This window comes from Myotis myotis, unplaced genomic scaffold, assembly GCF_014108235.1.
Source record: "Myotis myotis isolate mMyoMyo1 unplaced genomic scaffold, mMyoMyo1.p scaffold_m19_p_74, whole genome shotgun sequence".
Classification (NCBI taxonomy): Eukaryota; Metazoa; Chordata; class Mammalia; order Chiroptera; family Vespertilionidae; genus Myotis; species Myotis myotis.
This window is the reverse complement of record NW_023416384.1, coordinates 54,456-69,352: the sequence shown is the minus strand read 5'-3', so window position 1 is coordinate 69,352 and position 14,897 is coordinate 54,456. Positions and strand designations below refer to the sequence as shown.

The following is a 14,897-nucleotide window of genomic DNA, read 5'->3' as shown; positions in this document are numbered from 1 at the left end:
CACATGAGAGAGAGAGAGTTGTGAATATTAATTACCAGTTAAGAGAATGGAAGCCTATGGCAATATATGTAGAAAATCCTAAAAACGCAACATAAAATTGTTAGAACTAATAAATGAATTCCATAATTTTTCAGGATACAAAATCAACTTACAAAAAACACAGTTGCATATCTGTACACTAACAACAAATTATGCAAAAGAGAAATTAAGCAAAGAATCCCATTTACAGTGGCATCATAAAGAATAAAATACTTAGAATTAAATTTAACCAAGGAGATATAAGATTTGTACAATAAAAACTAAAACACTGATGAAAGAAATTAAAGCAGACACAAATAAATGAAAGAACATTTTGTGTTTAAGAATGACAATTGTTGCCAAAACCGGTTTGGCTCAGTGGATAGAGCGTCGGCCTGCGGACTGAAAGGTCCCAGGTTCGATTCCGGTCAAGGGCATGTACCTGGGTTGCGGGCACATCCCCAGTGGGAGATGTGCAGGAGGCAGCTGATCGATGTTTCTCTCTCATCGATGTTTCTGACTCTCTATCTCTCTCCTTTCCTCTCTGTAAAAAATCAATAAAATATATTTAAAAAAAAAAAAAAAAAAAAAAGAATGACAATTGTTAAGTCATACTACACAAAGCAACCTAAAGATTTGCTGTAGTTCTTGTCAGAATCCTAATGATATTTTTTTACAGCCATAAAAAGAAATTCTACAATTCATATAGATCCACAAAAGACCCTAAATAGCCAATGATATTTCCAGCAAGCAGAACAAAGCTTGAGGCATCACACTTACTGATTTCAAAATATATTACAAAATGATGGTAATCAAAACAGTATGATGCTTGCATGAAAATTGACAACTAGACCAACGGAGCAGAATAGAGAGCCCAGAAATGCATCCATACATATATGGTCTACTGATCTTTGACTAGGGTGTCAAAAGTACACAATGGGGAAAAGTATACTCTTCAGCAAATAGTGTTAGGAAAACTGGATATCTGCATGTCACAGAATAAATTGGACCCTTATCTTGCACCATACCCGAAAGCTACTCAAAATGGAGAAGCGGCGCAAAAGGAGCGGCCAGGGGGCGGCGGCGGCGCTCGCGGCGCCGGACCTGGTGGCCTCGCTGGGCGGCAGCGGCGAGGGCGCCAGTGGCGCCCGCTGGCTTCCCTGGGAGCCGCACCAGCGGAGCCAGTGGCCCGAGCGCAGCGAGCACCGGAAGCAGCGACGTGGTCTAGGCCTCTGGGGTGTCGGGCTTGGCGCCGCAGGAAGCCAAATATCTGTTACCAACTTTGGAAAAAGAATTATTCTTGGCAGAGCACAGTGATCTTGAAGAAGGTGGTCTGGACCTGTGTCATTAAAACCAGTTAGTTTCTACATATCAAACAAAAAAGAAATGCTTCAGCAGTGCTTCTGTGTCATCGGAGAGAAGAAGTTACAGAAAATGCTGCCTGACTTGTTAAAGAACTGTTCAGTAGAAGAAATTAAAAAATTATGCCAAGAACAGTTAGAACTCCTATCTGAAAAAAAAATATTGAAGATTCTTGAGGGTGACAATGGTATGGACTCTGATTTGGAAGAGGAGGCAGATGGCTCGAAAAAGGGATCTGATTTAGTCAGTCAACAAGACATCTGTATAGATTCTTCTTCATCCCTGAAAGAGAACAAGCAACCTGAAGGTCTGGAATTAAAACAAGGCAAAGGGGAAGATAGTGATGTTCTCAGTATAAATGCAGGTGCTTATGACAGCGACATAGAAGGCCCATGCAATGAAGAGGCAGCTGCTCCTAAGGTCCCAGAAAATACAGTCCAGAGTGAAGCTGGTCAGATAGATGATCTGGAGAAAAGACATTGAGAAAAGTGTGAATGATATTCTGGGACTGACAGAGACTAGGAGCACAAAGCAGCTTCCCTAACTGTTCCTCCACCAGAAGATGTTCAGCCTTCTGCACAGCAGCTGGAGCTGCTAAAACTTGAGATGAGGACAAGAGCCATTAAAGCCCTGATGAAAGCTGGTGATATAAAAAAGCCAGCCTAGTTATTTAATTTGAACCTGAATTTTAGGTGTGTTTGAACAAAGCCACATGATATGACTTTGTATCTGAAATTTATTTGGGTCTTACATGATATTTCTCATGTAACCCTTGTTAGATAAACTCAATCTAGACCTAAAATACCTATGGCTATTTTTGTTGATGTTACTTTTTTTAAAAAATATATTTTATTGATTTTTTACAGAGAGGAAGGGAGAGGGATAGGGAGTTAGAAACATCGATGAGAGAAACATCGATTAGCTGCCTCCTGCACACTCCCCACTGGGGATGTGCCCGCAACCAAGGTACATGCCCTTGACTGGAATCGAACCCGGGACCCTTGAGTCCGCAGGCCGACGCTCTATCCACTGAGCCAAACTGGTCAGGGCAGATGTTACTTTTATATTATATATGTGTTATTGTTTTATGAGTGCATGACAAATATTGTTAGATAATTGGATACTTTGTTAGATAAGTATTTTAGCTTGTCTGCAGATTAATATCTGAAAAGCCATTAGCAGAGTCATGGTAATTTTTTTATTAATTTTTAAATATTTTGGTACCAAGCCTAAAAGCTTAAGAAAAATTGACTAAGCATGTTGCTCTTAAGACCACCTATATTTTGCAATGAAATATTAAATTAGTGTTCCTAGATTTGTTAACAATTTAAGAATTTTAGTTATGCTCATATGCACCTTGAAAATATGTATTATCTTGAAGATATATACCTTCTATGGTTGTGGATTTACTAGTAAAAACCGAGTAACATTTTTTATAGTAAGGCTTAGAGATCTGAAATGTCTGAGAAAAACTCATTTAATAAAGAAAAAAAGGACAATGTAACTCAGTTTTTAATAATGTAGAGTAGTTGCCCAGTTTTAGTTCCAATAGACAAGCCATTCTGACAGGTATTTGATTTTTATTGGACACTTTGTTGAAGTGTTTTTCTTCACTAAAAAGGGAACATGTTTTCATTTTCATTCCAAGCTATCTGGAAGAGGAGAATATTTTATCATAGAGATGTTCGTCTGTTGTTTTTGCTTGAAGATCTGATGTGCTATAATTGCATGAATTAAAAATAATAAAGACTGTCATTCTGAATTTGAAGACTTTTGATACTTTTCCAAAAGCAAAATTAATTTCAGGAAGCTTTGATAAGTCGATGTTATAATTAATCTAATTTTGTATAGTTTTTGTAAATAACTAATAGTTATGGATGCCCCATCACTAATTGTAGTTGTTTGATACCAAAATACATTTAGGTAGAGACGCTTAACTTAAAATAAATTTTTTTTCCTAAATAAAAATAAATAAATAAATATAAATAAATAAATACTGATAAAAAAAATGGTGGAGGTATAGACGGACATGTCCCGTGCCTTGTCCCAGGGCTGTTAGGGTGAGCAGCTGAAGTGGGTAACATACAGCCCGAATAAGCAGAGGATATTCAGCTGAGAGACAGTTTGCAACCGGGAAAGGTGGAGGAATCCTGGAGAAAGCGGATGGTTGGAGACTGTGGCTGATATCTCTCCCGGAGCACCAGCTCAGCTGCAGAGACTAGGCAATCTTGAGTGGCTGTTTTTTGGAAATGTATACTGTTCATCCAAAGACCCAGCACCCAGAGATCGGCTGCTAACCTGGAAACACCGGATCTGGGACAGTGCGACTATGTGGAGTCCTGCTTCTCACGGAAAGGTCAGGTCTCGCCTGAAGGTGCGGTTGGCAATTCAGGTTGGGGAGAGGAGTGTGCGTGGGGAGGTCTGCGCCCCACAAAGACCACAGCCTTTGGGGCCAGTGTGATCCCCGAATGTGGAAGAGCTCCCACAGGGCTGCTGGCAGAAGGGAAAGCTTAAAATTAGCCCATAGCTGGACTGCATGCAAAAAGGCAACCTCAGATTTTGCCAGTGTGCAGGCTACTTAATGTAAGGAGAGAGAGGGCGCGCGGAAGAGACTGCGTGTGCTGGAAGGTGCAGGGTTGCGAATTCGCGCAACTCCTCAGGCTCTTGTTTTTCTTTTTCTCTTCCCCTTAAATCTTTGCATTTGATTATTAAACCCAGTGCATGGGATTGCCCAGTTGGGGACACTCGCAAAGACTGCAGGGGAAAGTTGTTTTTGTGGAACCTGGGAAACAGAGCGGGGTAAAGATTAAAGAACCAGCTCTGGGCAGTGGACTTCCCCAAACCAGTTTTAAGTGCAATAGAGAAAATAAAGCCTTGCTACTGGATAGAGAGGCTGCATAGCCTCGGAGGTCAATCCAGAAACACTACCACCCAGAGGCTGAGCCACAAACTGACTCTTATGTAAATAAAATTAAGGCAGTCTGGGAAACAAATACAGCCTGCTTTAAAATCAGGACTGTGGTTTACAACACGGAGGAACAGTGTATCTCAGGGAAATTCAACACTCTCCTGAATACTTGGCAGGACTAAGGCATGCCATACTGAAGAGTAGAAGAACTGAAGGACCTTCAATACTGCAAATTTTTATTTATTTTTTTATTCTTTTTTCACCTTTTAACTAACACACAATTTTTTTTTCTTTTTTCATCACCTGATTTACCATTTTAATTACTACATTTTTTTAACTAGTATTATTACTGCTACCATTTTATCATTTTTTAAAGTGTCATTTTATTTTCTCTTTATTTTATTTTGGGATTAGTGTTCTACATTCTATTTTCATCATTCCTTTTTCTCTACCTCAATTTTACCTCTATGCTAAAAACCTCTTCCTCACTTTTCCCCTTTTGTTGTCCTGTTTCTCTTACCCTATTCCTGTTTTAGATTTTCCCTATTCCTTCTTTTTACCCCCTGTCAAAATTTCACCCTACTTATATATCCTATTTCCAATCCCCTGCTCTAAATCCTCATATACCTCTCCTTATCTTTCTTCACTATCCAAATTTTTTTTCTTTTCTCTCTCTGTTGTTTTGTTGTTGTTTGCTTGATTGTTGAGTATATTCGTTTTTTTTAGGATTGTTTGTGAGGTTGTTTTTCTTTTTCTTTTTATTTTTCTGTTGTTTTTTTTCTCCAAGTCATTTTTGTGCTCCTGTTTTCCCTTGCCTCGCTTGATATTATTGGTTGTTTGTAGTTTGCATTCATCTCCAGGGATCTGTTGCTGGAATTTGTTGGGATTAGTGGTGGTTCTATTGGAGTTTTCTCCTCATATAAATAGTCTCTTCCCCTCTTCTACTGCATTCTCTCTTTTCTCTCTTACTTTTTTTTCTTCCTATTTCCCAATTTCATTTTAGCACTCCTTTTTTTTTTCTTTTTTCTCTTTTCTCTTTTTCTCTTCTTTCTTCCTTATCCCCTAATTCTCTTAGCTTGGTTGGTCACCTTTATTTGGTGTTATTAAGATCATGAATACATTTGTGTTCAGTGCCTGGTACGTTATGCCTTGTTGTGTTGTATTTTGTGCCTTTAAATCAACACAGCAGATCGAAGCAACAGTAGCCTCCTGATCACCACACCTGTCTGAGGAACAGCAGCTGTGTATGAAGCCTCCCCCCACCAGCGAGAAGAGCCACCACAGCTGTGAATAGCACCCACCAGAGGAGCTGCTGCCAACTGAGGAGCAGCTGCCACCACAACTGCTCGAGGAGCAGCCACAGCCTGAGGAGCCACTGCATCCCAGGCAGCAGCCCCTGAACGACTCAACATCTAGATATGTCAGTGAGATCAAACATGGGTAGACAAAGAAACTCCGAAAGGAAGAAAGGGAGGACTTGCCAGAAAAGCAGCTAAGTGATACAGAGGGATGCAACATGACTGAAAAAGAACTCAGATTAAGGGTCCTAAAGTGCATAAATCGGATGTAGGAAAAAATCAACAACTTATGCAAGAAGCAAGAAGAAACAGATGAAAAAATTAATAACTTATGTAAGAATCAAAAAGAAATGGATGAAAAAATCAATAACTTAGGTAAGAACCAAGAGGAAATGAAGAGCAATATAGCTGCAATAAAAAACACCATTGAAAGTTTCTACAGTAGACTAGGAGAGGCAGAGGACCGAATTAGTGAAATAGAAGACAAGGAAGCAAAACAGATCCTACCCGAACTGCAATTGGAGAAAAAAATTAAAAGACAGGAGGAGAGCCTAAGGGAGCTTTGGGACAACATGAAACGAAACAACATATGAATAATAGGGGTACCAGAACAACAGAAAGAGGAACAAGGATTAGAAAACCTATTCGAAAAAAATAATATCAGAAAACTTCCCTGAGGTGGGAATGAAAAAAGTCACACAAGCACAGGGAGTCCCAAACAAGGTGAACTCAAAAAGACCCACACCAAGACACATCATAATTACCATGACAAATGTTCAGGACAAAGACAGAATCTTACAGGCTGCAAGATAGAGATGGAAAGTTACATACAAGGGATCTCCCATTAGATTATCAAATGATTTTTCAACAGAAATACATCAGGCCAGAAAAGAATGGACGGAAATTTACAAAGTGATGCAAAGCAAAGGACTGAATCCAAGAATACTCTATCCAGCAAGGCTATCATTCAAACTTGAAGGGGAAATAAGAAGCTTCACAGACAAAAAAAAAGGCTAAGGGAGTTTATCACCACCAAGGCAGCAATGGTAGAAATGTTAAAGGGACTGGTGTAAAAAGAAGAAATAAAAAGCTCAGAAAGAAAACAGCCACACAAAAAAAGAAATGGCTACAAACAAGTACCTTTCAACAATAACTTCAAACGTAAACGGACTAAATGCTCCAACCAAAAGATATCGAGTGGCTGAATGGAAAAAGAACATGACCCATACATTTTCTGTCTACAAGAGACCCACCTCATTAGAAGGGACTCACACAGACTGAAAGTGAAGAGATGGAAAAATATCTTTCAAGCAAATGGAAAGGAAAAGAAAGCTGGGGTAGCAATACTTATATCAGACAAAATAGACCTCAAAGTGAAGGCCATAACAAGAGATAAGGAAAGCCACTTCATAATACTAAAGGGATCAATACAACAAGAAGATATAACCCTGATAAACATATATGCACCCAATGCAGGAGCACGCAAATACATAAAATAACTCCTGGAAGATATCAAAGGAGAGATCGACAACAATACAATCATAGTAGGTGACTTTATTGCACAACTGACATCACTGGATAAATCCTCTAGACCAGCCGTGGGCAAACTACGGCCCGCGGGCCTGATCCGGCCCATTTGAAATGAATAAAACTAAAAAAAAAAAGACCGTACCCTTTTATGTAATGATGTTTACTTTGAATTTATATTAGTTCACATAAACACTCCATCCATGCTTTTGTTCCTGCCCTCCGGTCCATTTTAAGAACCCATTGTGGCCCTCGAATCAAAAAGTTTGCCCAACCCTGCTAGAGACAAACGATCAGCAAAGAAACAGCAATCCTGAATGACTCACTAGATCAGATGGACTTAATTGACATCTTCAGAAAACTTCACCCCAAAGCCACGGAATATACATTCTACTCAAGTGCTCATGGGACATATTCAAAATTAGACCACATTTTGGGTCACAAACAAAGTCTCCCCAATTTCAAGAAGATTGAAATCATAGCAACCATCTTCTCAGACCAGGAGGGCATAATATTAGAAATAAAATACAATAAAAACGACCCAAAATACTCAAACACTTGGAAGCTGAATAGCATGTTATTAAATATTGGTTGGGTTACCAATGAGATCAAAGAAGAAATTAAAAACATCCTGGAAAATAATGACAATGAAAACATAATTATCCAAAACATATGGGACACAATGAAAGCAGTCCTGAGGGGGAAGTTTATAGCTATACCAGCCTATCTCAAAAAACAAGCAAAAATGGTAGTAAGTCATCTGAATCTACATCTCAAAGAATTAGAAAGACAGCAAAAGAAAACCTCAGACTGAGCAGAAGGAAGGAGACAATAAGATTAGAGCAGAAATAAATGACATAGAGACCAGAAAACAATACAGAAAATGAATGAAACCAAGAGCTGGTTCTGTGAAAGGATAAACAAGATTGATGAACCTCTAGCCTGCATCACCAAGAAGCAAAGAGAGAGGACCCAAAAAAACAAAATCAGAAATGAAAGAGGCGAAATAACAACAGACCCCACAGAAATACAAATGATTGTTAAACAATACTATGGACAACTCTACTCCTACAAACTAGACAACCTGGAGGAAATGTACAAATTCCTAGAAAAATACAACATTCCAAAACTCAATCAGGAAGAATCTAAAAATCTCAATAGGCCAATAGCTATGGAAGAAATTGAAGCAGTCATCAAAAAGCTTCCATCAAACAAAAGCCCAGGACCAGACGGCTTCACGGGAGAGTTTTACCAAACATTCAAGGAAGAACTAAAGCCTATCCTCCTTAGATTATTCCAAAAAATTCAAGAGGAAGGAACACTTCCAAGCTCATTCTATGAAGCCAGCATCACCCTAATACCAAAACCAGGTAAAGACAACACAATGAAAGAGAATTACAGGCCAATATCCCTCATGAGCATAGATGCCAAACTCCTCAACAAAATCTTAGCAAATCGGATCCAGCAGTACATCAGAAAGATCATACACCATGACCAAGTAGGATTTATCCCAGGGATGCAAGGATGGTACAATATCCGCAAATCAATAAACATGATACATCACATAAACAAATTGAAAGAAACAAACCACATGGTCATATCAATTGATGCAGAAAAAGCATTTGACAAAATCCAACACCCATTTTTGATAAAAACTCTCAGCAAGGTGGGAATAGAAGGATCATAATTCAACATAATAAAAGCCATATATGACAAGCCCACAGCCAACATCATACTCAATGGACAAAAATAACACCATTTCCCCTAAAAACAGGAACAAGACAGGGATGCCCACTCTCACCACTCCTGTTCAACATAGTACTGGAAGTATTAGCCATTGCAATTAGACAAGAAGAAGAAATAAAAGGCATCCAAATTGGAAAAGAAGAAGTAAAACTGTCCTTATTTGCAGACGACATGATATTATACATACAAAACCCTAAAGACTCCATCAAAAAACTAGTTGACTCAATACATGAATTTGGCAATGTTGCAGGATACAAAATTAACCCCAAGAAATCTGAGGCATTTCTATACACCAATAGTGAACTTACAGAAAGAGAGACTAAAAAAACTATCCCATTTACCATTGCACCAAAAAAATTAAGCTACCTAGGAATAAACTTAACTAACGAAGTAAAAGACCTCTACTCAGAAAACTACAGGACGTTGAAAAAAGAGATAGAGGAAGACATAAATGGATGGAAGAACATACCGTGTTCATGGATTGGTAGAATCAACATCATCAAAATGTCCATACTACCCAAAGCAATCTATAAATTCAACGCACTTCCCATTAAAATACCAATGGCATATTTCACAGATCTAGGACGAACTCTCCAAAAATTCATCTGGAATAAAAAAAGACCCCGAATAGCTGCAGCAATCCTGAAAAAGAACAAAGTAGGTGGGATCTCAATACCAGATATCAAGCTGTATTACAAAGCCACTGTTCTCAAAACTGCCTGGTACTGGCACAAGAACAGACATATAGATCAATGGAATAGAATAGAAAGCCCAGAACTCGGCCCAAACCAATATGCTCAATTAATATTTGACAAAGGAGGCAAGAGCATACAGTGGAGTCAAGATAGTCTCTTCAATAAATGGTGTTGGGAAAATTGGACAGATATATGCAAGAAAATGAAACTAGACCACCAACTTACACCATACACAAAAATAAACTCAAAATGGATAAAGGACCTAAATGTACGACAGGAAACCATAAAAATTCTCGAAGAATCCAAGGGCAACAAAATCTCAGACATATGCCGAAGCAATTTCTTCACTGATGCAGCTCCTGGGGCACGTGAAACTAAAGAGAAAATGAACAAATGGGACTACATCAAAATAAAAAGCTTCTTCCCAGCAAAAGAAACCATTAACAAAACAACAAGAAAGCCTACTGCGTGGAAAAACATATTTGCCAATGTCATATCTGATAAGGGCCTAATATCCAAAATTTATAGGGAACTCATACAACTTAACAAAAGGAAGATAAACAGTCCAATCAAAAAATGGGCCAAGGACCTAAATAGACACCTTTCAAAAGAGGACATTCAGAAAGCCAAGCGACATATGAAAACATGCTCAAAGTCACTTATCATCTGAGAGATGCAAATCAAAACAAGAATGAGGTACCATCTCACACCTGTCAGACTGGCTATCATCAACAAATCAACAAACGACAAGTGCTGGAGAGGATGTGGAGAAAAAGGAACACTTGTGCACTGCTGGTGGGAATGCAGACTGGTGCAGCCACTATGGAAGACAGTATGGAGTTTCCTCAAAAAACTATAAATGGAACTCCCATTTGACCCTGTGATCCCACTTCTAGGAATATATCCCAAGAAACCAGAAACGCCAGTCAGAAAGGATATATGCACCCCTATGTTCATAGCAGCACAATTCACCATAGCTAAGATCTGGAAACAGCCTAAGTGCCCATCAGTAGATGAATGGATTAGAAAACAGTGGTACATCTACACTATGGAATACTATGCTGCTGTAAAAAAGAAGGAACTCTTACCATCTGCAATGGCATGGATGGAACTGGAGAGCATTATACTAAGTGAAATAAGCCAGTCAATGAAGGAAAATTACCACATGGTCTCACTCATTCATGAATAATAAAGACCATTATAAACTAATGAACAAAAATAGATACAGAGGCAAAGCTGCCTCGAACAGATTGTCAAACTGAAGCGGAAAGGCCGGGGAGCCGAATGGGGTCTGGGTAAGTGATCAACCGAAGGACTTATATGCATGCATATAAGCGTAACCAATGGACATAAGACACTTGAGGGTAGGGGAAGCCAGGGGATTTTCAAAGGCGGGGGAAAAAAGGAGACATATGTAATACCCTCTGTAATGTTTTAAGCAATAAAACAATTAAAAAAATAAATACTGCAATTTGTGGCAATATTCATGAACCTGGTTCATATTATGTTAAATAAAATATGCCAGACGCATATACTACATGATACCACTTTTATGAGGAATTAGAAACAATGAAAGTCAATGGAGCAGAGATTAGATTGGTGGTTTCCAGGGGCTGGTGGGTTGACTGAGGTATTATTTAAGGGCATAAAGTTTCAGTATGCGAGATAGATTTAAGGCAATGATTTTATTATTTATTTAAAAAATATTTTTATCGATTTAAGAGAGAAAGGGAGAAGGAGAAAGAGATAGAAAGAGAATCATTGATTGGCTGCTTCCTGCATGCCCACACTGAGAATTGAGCCCACAACCCTGGCATGTATCCTGACCTGGAATCAAACCATGTCCTCCTGGTCATTGGTCAATGCTCAACCCCTGAGTCATACCAGCGAGGCAAGGCAGTGGTTTTCATCTTTCTTTTCTCATGGCACACATAAACTAATTACTAAAAGAGCACTCTTAGTTATTAGTTTATGTATCTCTTTAGAAAATAAGGTTGAAAATTGTTGAATTAATGAATTATTTTTTAAAAATCATTTAAAAATATTTTTATTGATTTCAGAGAGGAAGGGAGTGTGAAAGAGAGATAGAAACATCAGTGATGAGAAAGAATCATTGATTGGCCACCTTCTGCACACCCGACACTGGGGATGGAGCCCGCAACCCAGGCATGTGCTCTGACCGGGAATCAAACCATGACTTCCTGGTTCATATACCATCACTCAGCTGCTGAGCCATGATGGCCGGGAAATTTTGACTTACTTTACACATTTCTGCTAGTCTTTACCCCCTGCCTCTGGCAACCCACAATCTATTCTATTAATAAATTGGCTGGGGCCCTAACCGGTTTAGCTCAGTGGATAGAGCATTGACCTGTGGACTAAAGTGTCCCAGGTTAGATTCCGGTTAAGGGCATGTAGCTTGGTTGTGGGCACATACCCAGTAGGGAGTGTGCAGGAGGCAGCTGATCAATGTTTCCCTCTCGTGGATGTTTCTAACTCTCTATCCCTCTGCCTTCCTCTCTGTAAAAAATCAATAATATATGTTTTAAGAAAAAATGGCTGGGTTTTTTGAGTCCACATGTAAGTGAGATCATATGGTATTCATCTTTCTCTGTTCTGACTTATTTCACTTAGTATATGCTCTTAAGGTCCATCCATATTGCTGCAAATGGCAAGGTTTCCTTTTTTTGTTATGACTAAGTAATATTGTATTATATATGCATTAGTGGTCCGGTGCATGAAATTCATGCACATTAAAAGGAGATTAATTAGAGGAAATATGTTAATATTGCTGTTTTCCCTTTCTCTATAATAGAAGTGTCAGAGATGAAAGAAAATTAGTAAAATGTATATGAAAATCTTCCTCCCATCAGAGTCTGGGGCATGCTGCAGGATCCAGAGTCAAGTCCTCGCCCACCCATGGAGCCTCAAAATCTTGCGAGACCCAGACCCGGCCGGCCCCACCCTTGTTAAAACCCTCCGGGCAGGGGGCACAGCCTCAGGTTCTCTGTCAAGCTCTGCCAGGCAGAAGGCACAGCCTCATGTCTCCCAATGTACCCTCAGGTCCTCCGGCCCAGTGCTTGAGGTCCCTTGGCCTGGCACCAGGGCGGGCGGTGCACCTTGAGCTGCCCCGGCAAGCCCTGCCTGGCCGGGGGCTCAACCTGAGGTTTCCTTTCAAGCCCCACTGGGTGGGTGGGGGATAGCCTGAGGTCTCCCAGCCTGGGCAGGGACGGGGTTGCACTTTGAGTTCCCCCATCAAGCCCTTCCAGGTGGGGGATGCAGCCTGAGATCCCCCGTCAAGCACCGCTGGGTGGGGGATGTGACCTGAGACCCCCATCAAGCCTCACTGGGCAGGAGGCACAGCCTCAGGTCCCGCAGCCTGGTGCTAGGAGGTGGGGTTCAGCCTTGGGTCCCCCATCCTGGTGCCTGGAGGGTGGTGCAGCCTCAGGTCCCCTGTCAAGCCCTGCCAGGTGTGGGGGCACAGCCTCAGGGCCCCATCAAACCCCACCAGGTGGTGGGGGGGAACAGCCTCAGGTCTCCTGGCCTGGTGCCAGGTGGGGGGCACAGCCTCAGGTCCACCAATGCTGGGGTTGAGGGGGCAGCTTGAGGTGCCCCATCAAGCTCTGCTGGGTGAGGGGCACAGCCGGAGGTCCCTGTCAAGCCCCGCTGGGCCGTGGGCGTGGCCTGAGGTCCCCCTGTCAAGTCCCACTGGGTCGGGGCACAGCCTCAGGTCCCTGTTGATTGTTAAGGCTCATTATGGGAATCAGCCTCCACTGTGGGTACAGCCATCTTGTGTTACAGCAGGACGGTCAATTTGCATATTCGCTCTTTATTAGCTAGAGGATGCTACATTTTCGTTAAAAAAACACACACACACATATTTTTATTGATTTCAGAGAGTAAGGGAAAAGGAGAGATAGAAACATCAGTGATGATAGAGAATCATTGATTGGCTGCCTCCCGCAGCCCTGCACTGGGGACGGAGCCCAAAGCCCAGGTATGTGTCCAGACAGGGAATCAAACTGTGACCTTCTGGTTCACAGGTTAATTCCCAACAACTGAGCCACTCTGGTCAGGTCACATTTTCTTTATCCATTCAGTTGTTGATGAGCCCTTAGAGTGTTTTCATATCCTGGCTATTGGAAATAATGCTGCAATGAATACAAGAGTACATATATCTTTCTGAGTTAATGTTTTGTTTTATTTGGATAAATACCAAGAAGTGGAATTGCTTAATTATATGTTAGCATTATTTTTAATTTTTGAGGAATCTTCATGTTTTTCATAGTGGCGACATCAATTTTGGTCTCATCATCAGTGCACTAGGGTTCCCTTTTCATCAGCATTTGTTATCTCTTGTACTGTTGATTATAGCCATGGAATATTTTAAATCTGATGAAGATTAATTTAACAATTGTTTTTCTTATATGTAGAGTGCATTTTATATGGTGTTAAGAAACTTTTATCTCTCCAAGATGAAAAATTTCTTCTGTTCTTTTAGCTTTCTTTTAGATATTAACTTTAACATTTAAGACTATGATTCAGCCATAGCTGGTTTCGCTCAGTGGATAAAATGTCAGCCTGGGAACTGAAGGGTCCTGTGATTGGTTCCAGTCAAGGACACATGCCCAGGTTGTAGGCTCTCATCATTGATATTAATAATATTAATATCTCTCTCTGTCTCTCCCTTCCTATTTGAAATTAATAAAAATATATTTTTAAAAAGACTATGATTTATCTCAATTTTATTTTTGAATATGGTGTGAATTGATGATCAACATTCAATTTTCCTCTCAAAATATTGTTCAAACAAAAAATCAGAAAGGCAGAGAGAACAATAGTCTAGTTTCATTTTTACAGGATTATAGTTAAGGTTTTCAGAGGAATAAAAATAAATGTATCTCAAATTTGAGATAATACTTCCCTTTGTATGACTATAGAAGCTACTCTATGAACTGTGGGAGAAAAAAATAGACTAAGGAAGGAGAGTAGAAGAGAAAGAGATGAGTGGCCTGTGGACAGGACAGTAATTACCCAGAAAAATTTTGTAGACAGTGAGGGTGAAGCATCCACACATAAATCCATTTTGCACAGAGGCAAGTACTTCTTCTACCAGTATCACAGAGTCCCATCTGTGTCCAGAGACCATCAGCCACCAACGAATCAAGTACAGCCACCAAGAACTGTACTCTGTTTGCACCTTGCAATCAATTGTCCCAGGTCTCCCTTATTTGCAGCCAGCTCATGAGCCATAGACTTCTTGTCAGGAGTGATGATCAATGTGTCCCATGGCTTTGTTCACTTCCATTATCTTTGCCCTAAGTCAGTGATGGCGAATCTTTT

The 14,897-nt window shown here is 40.2% G+C and overlaps 1 pseudogene; it reads left to right on the top strand.

The window, feature by feature from the left end:
• The first annotated feature begins 1,062 nt into the window (after positions 1–1,062).
• Positions 1,063–2,203, top strand: LOC118660979 (annotated as a pseudogene).
• The last annotated feature ends 12,694 nt before the right edge of the window (positions 2,204–14,897 follow it).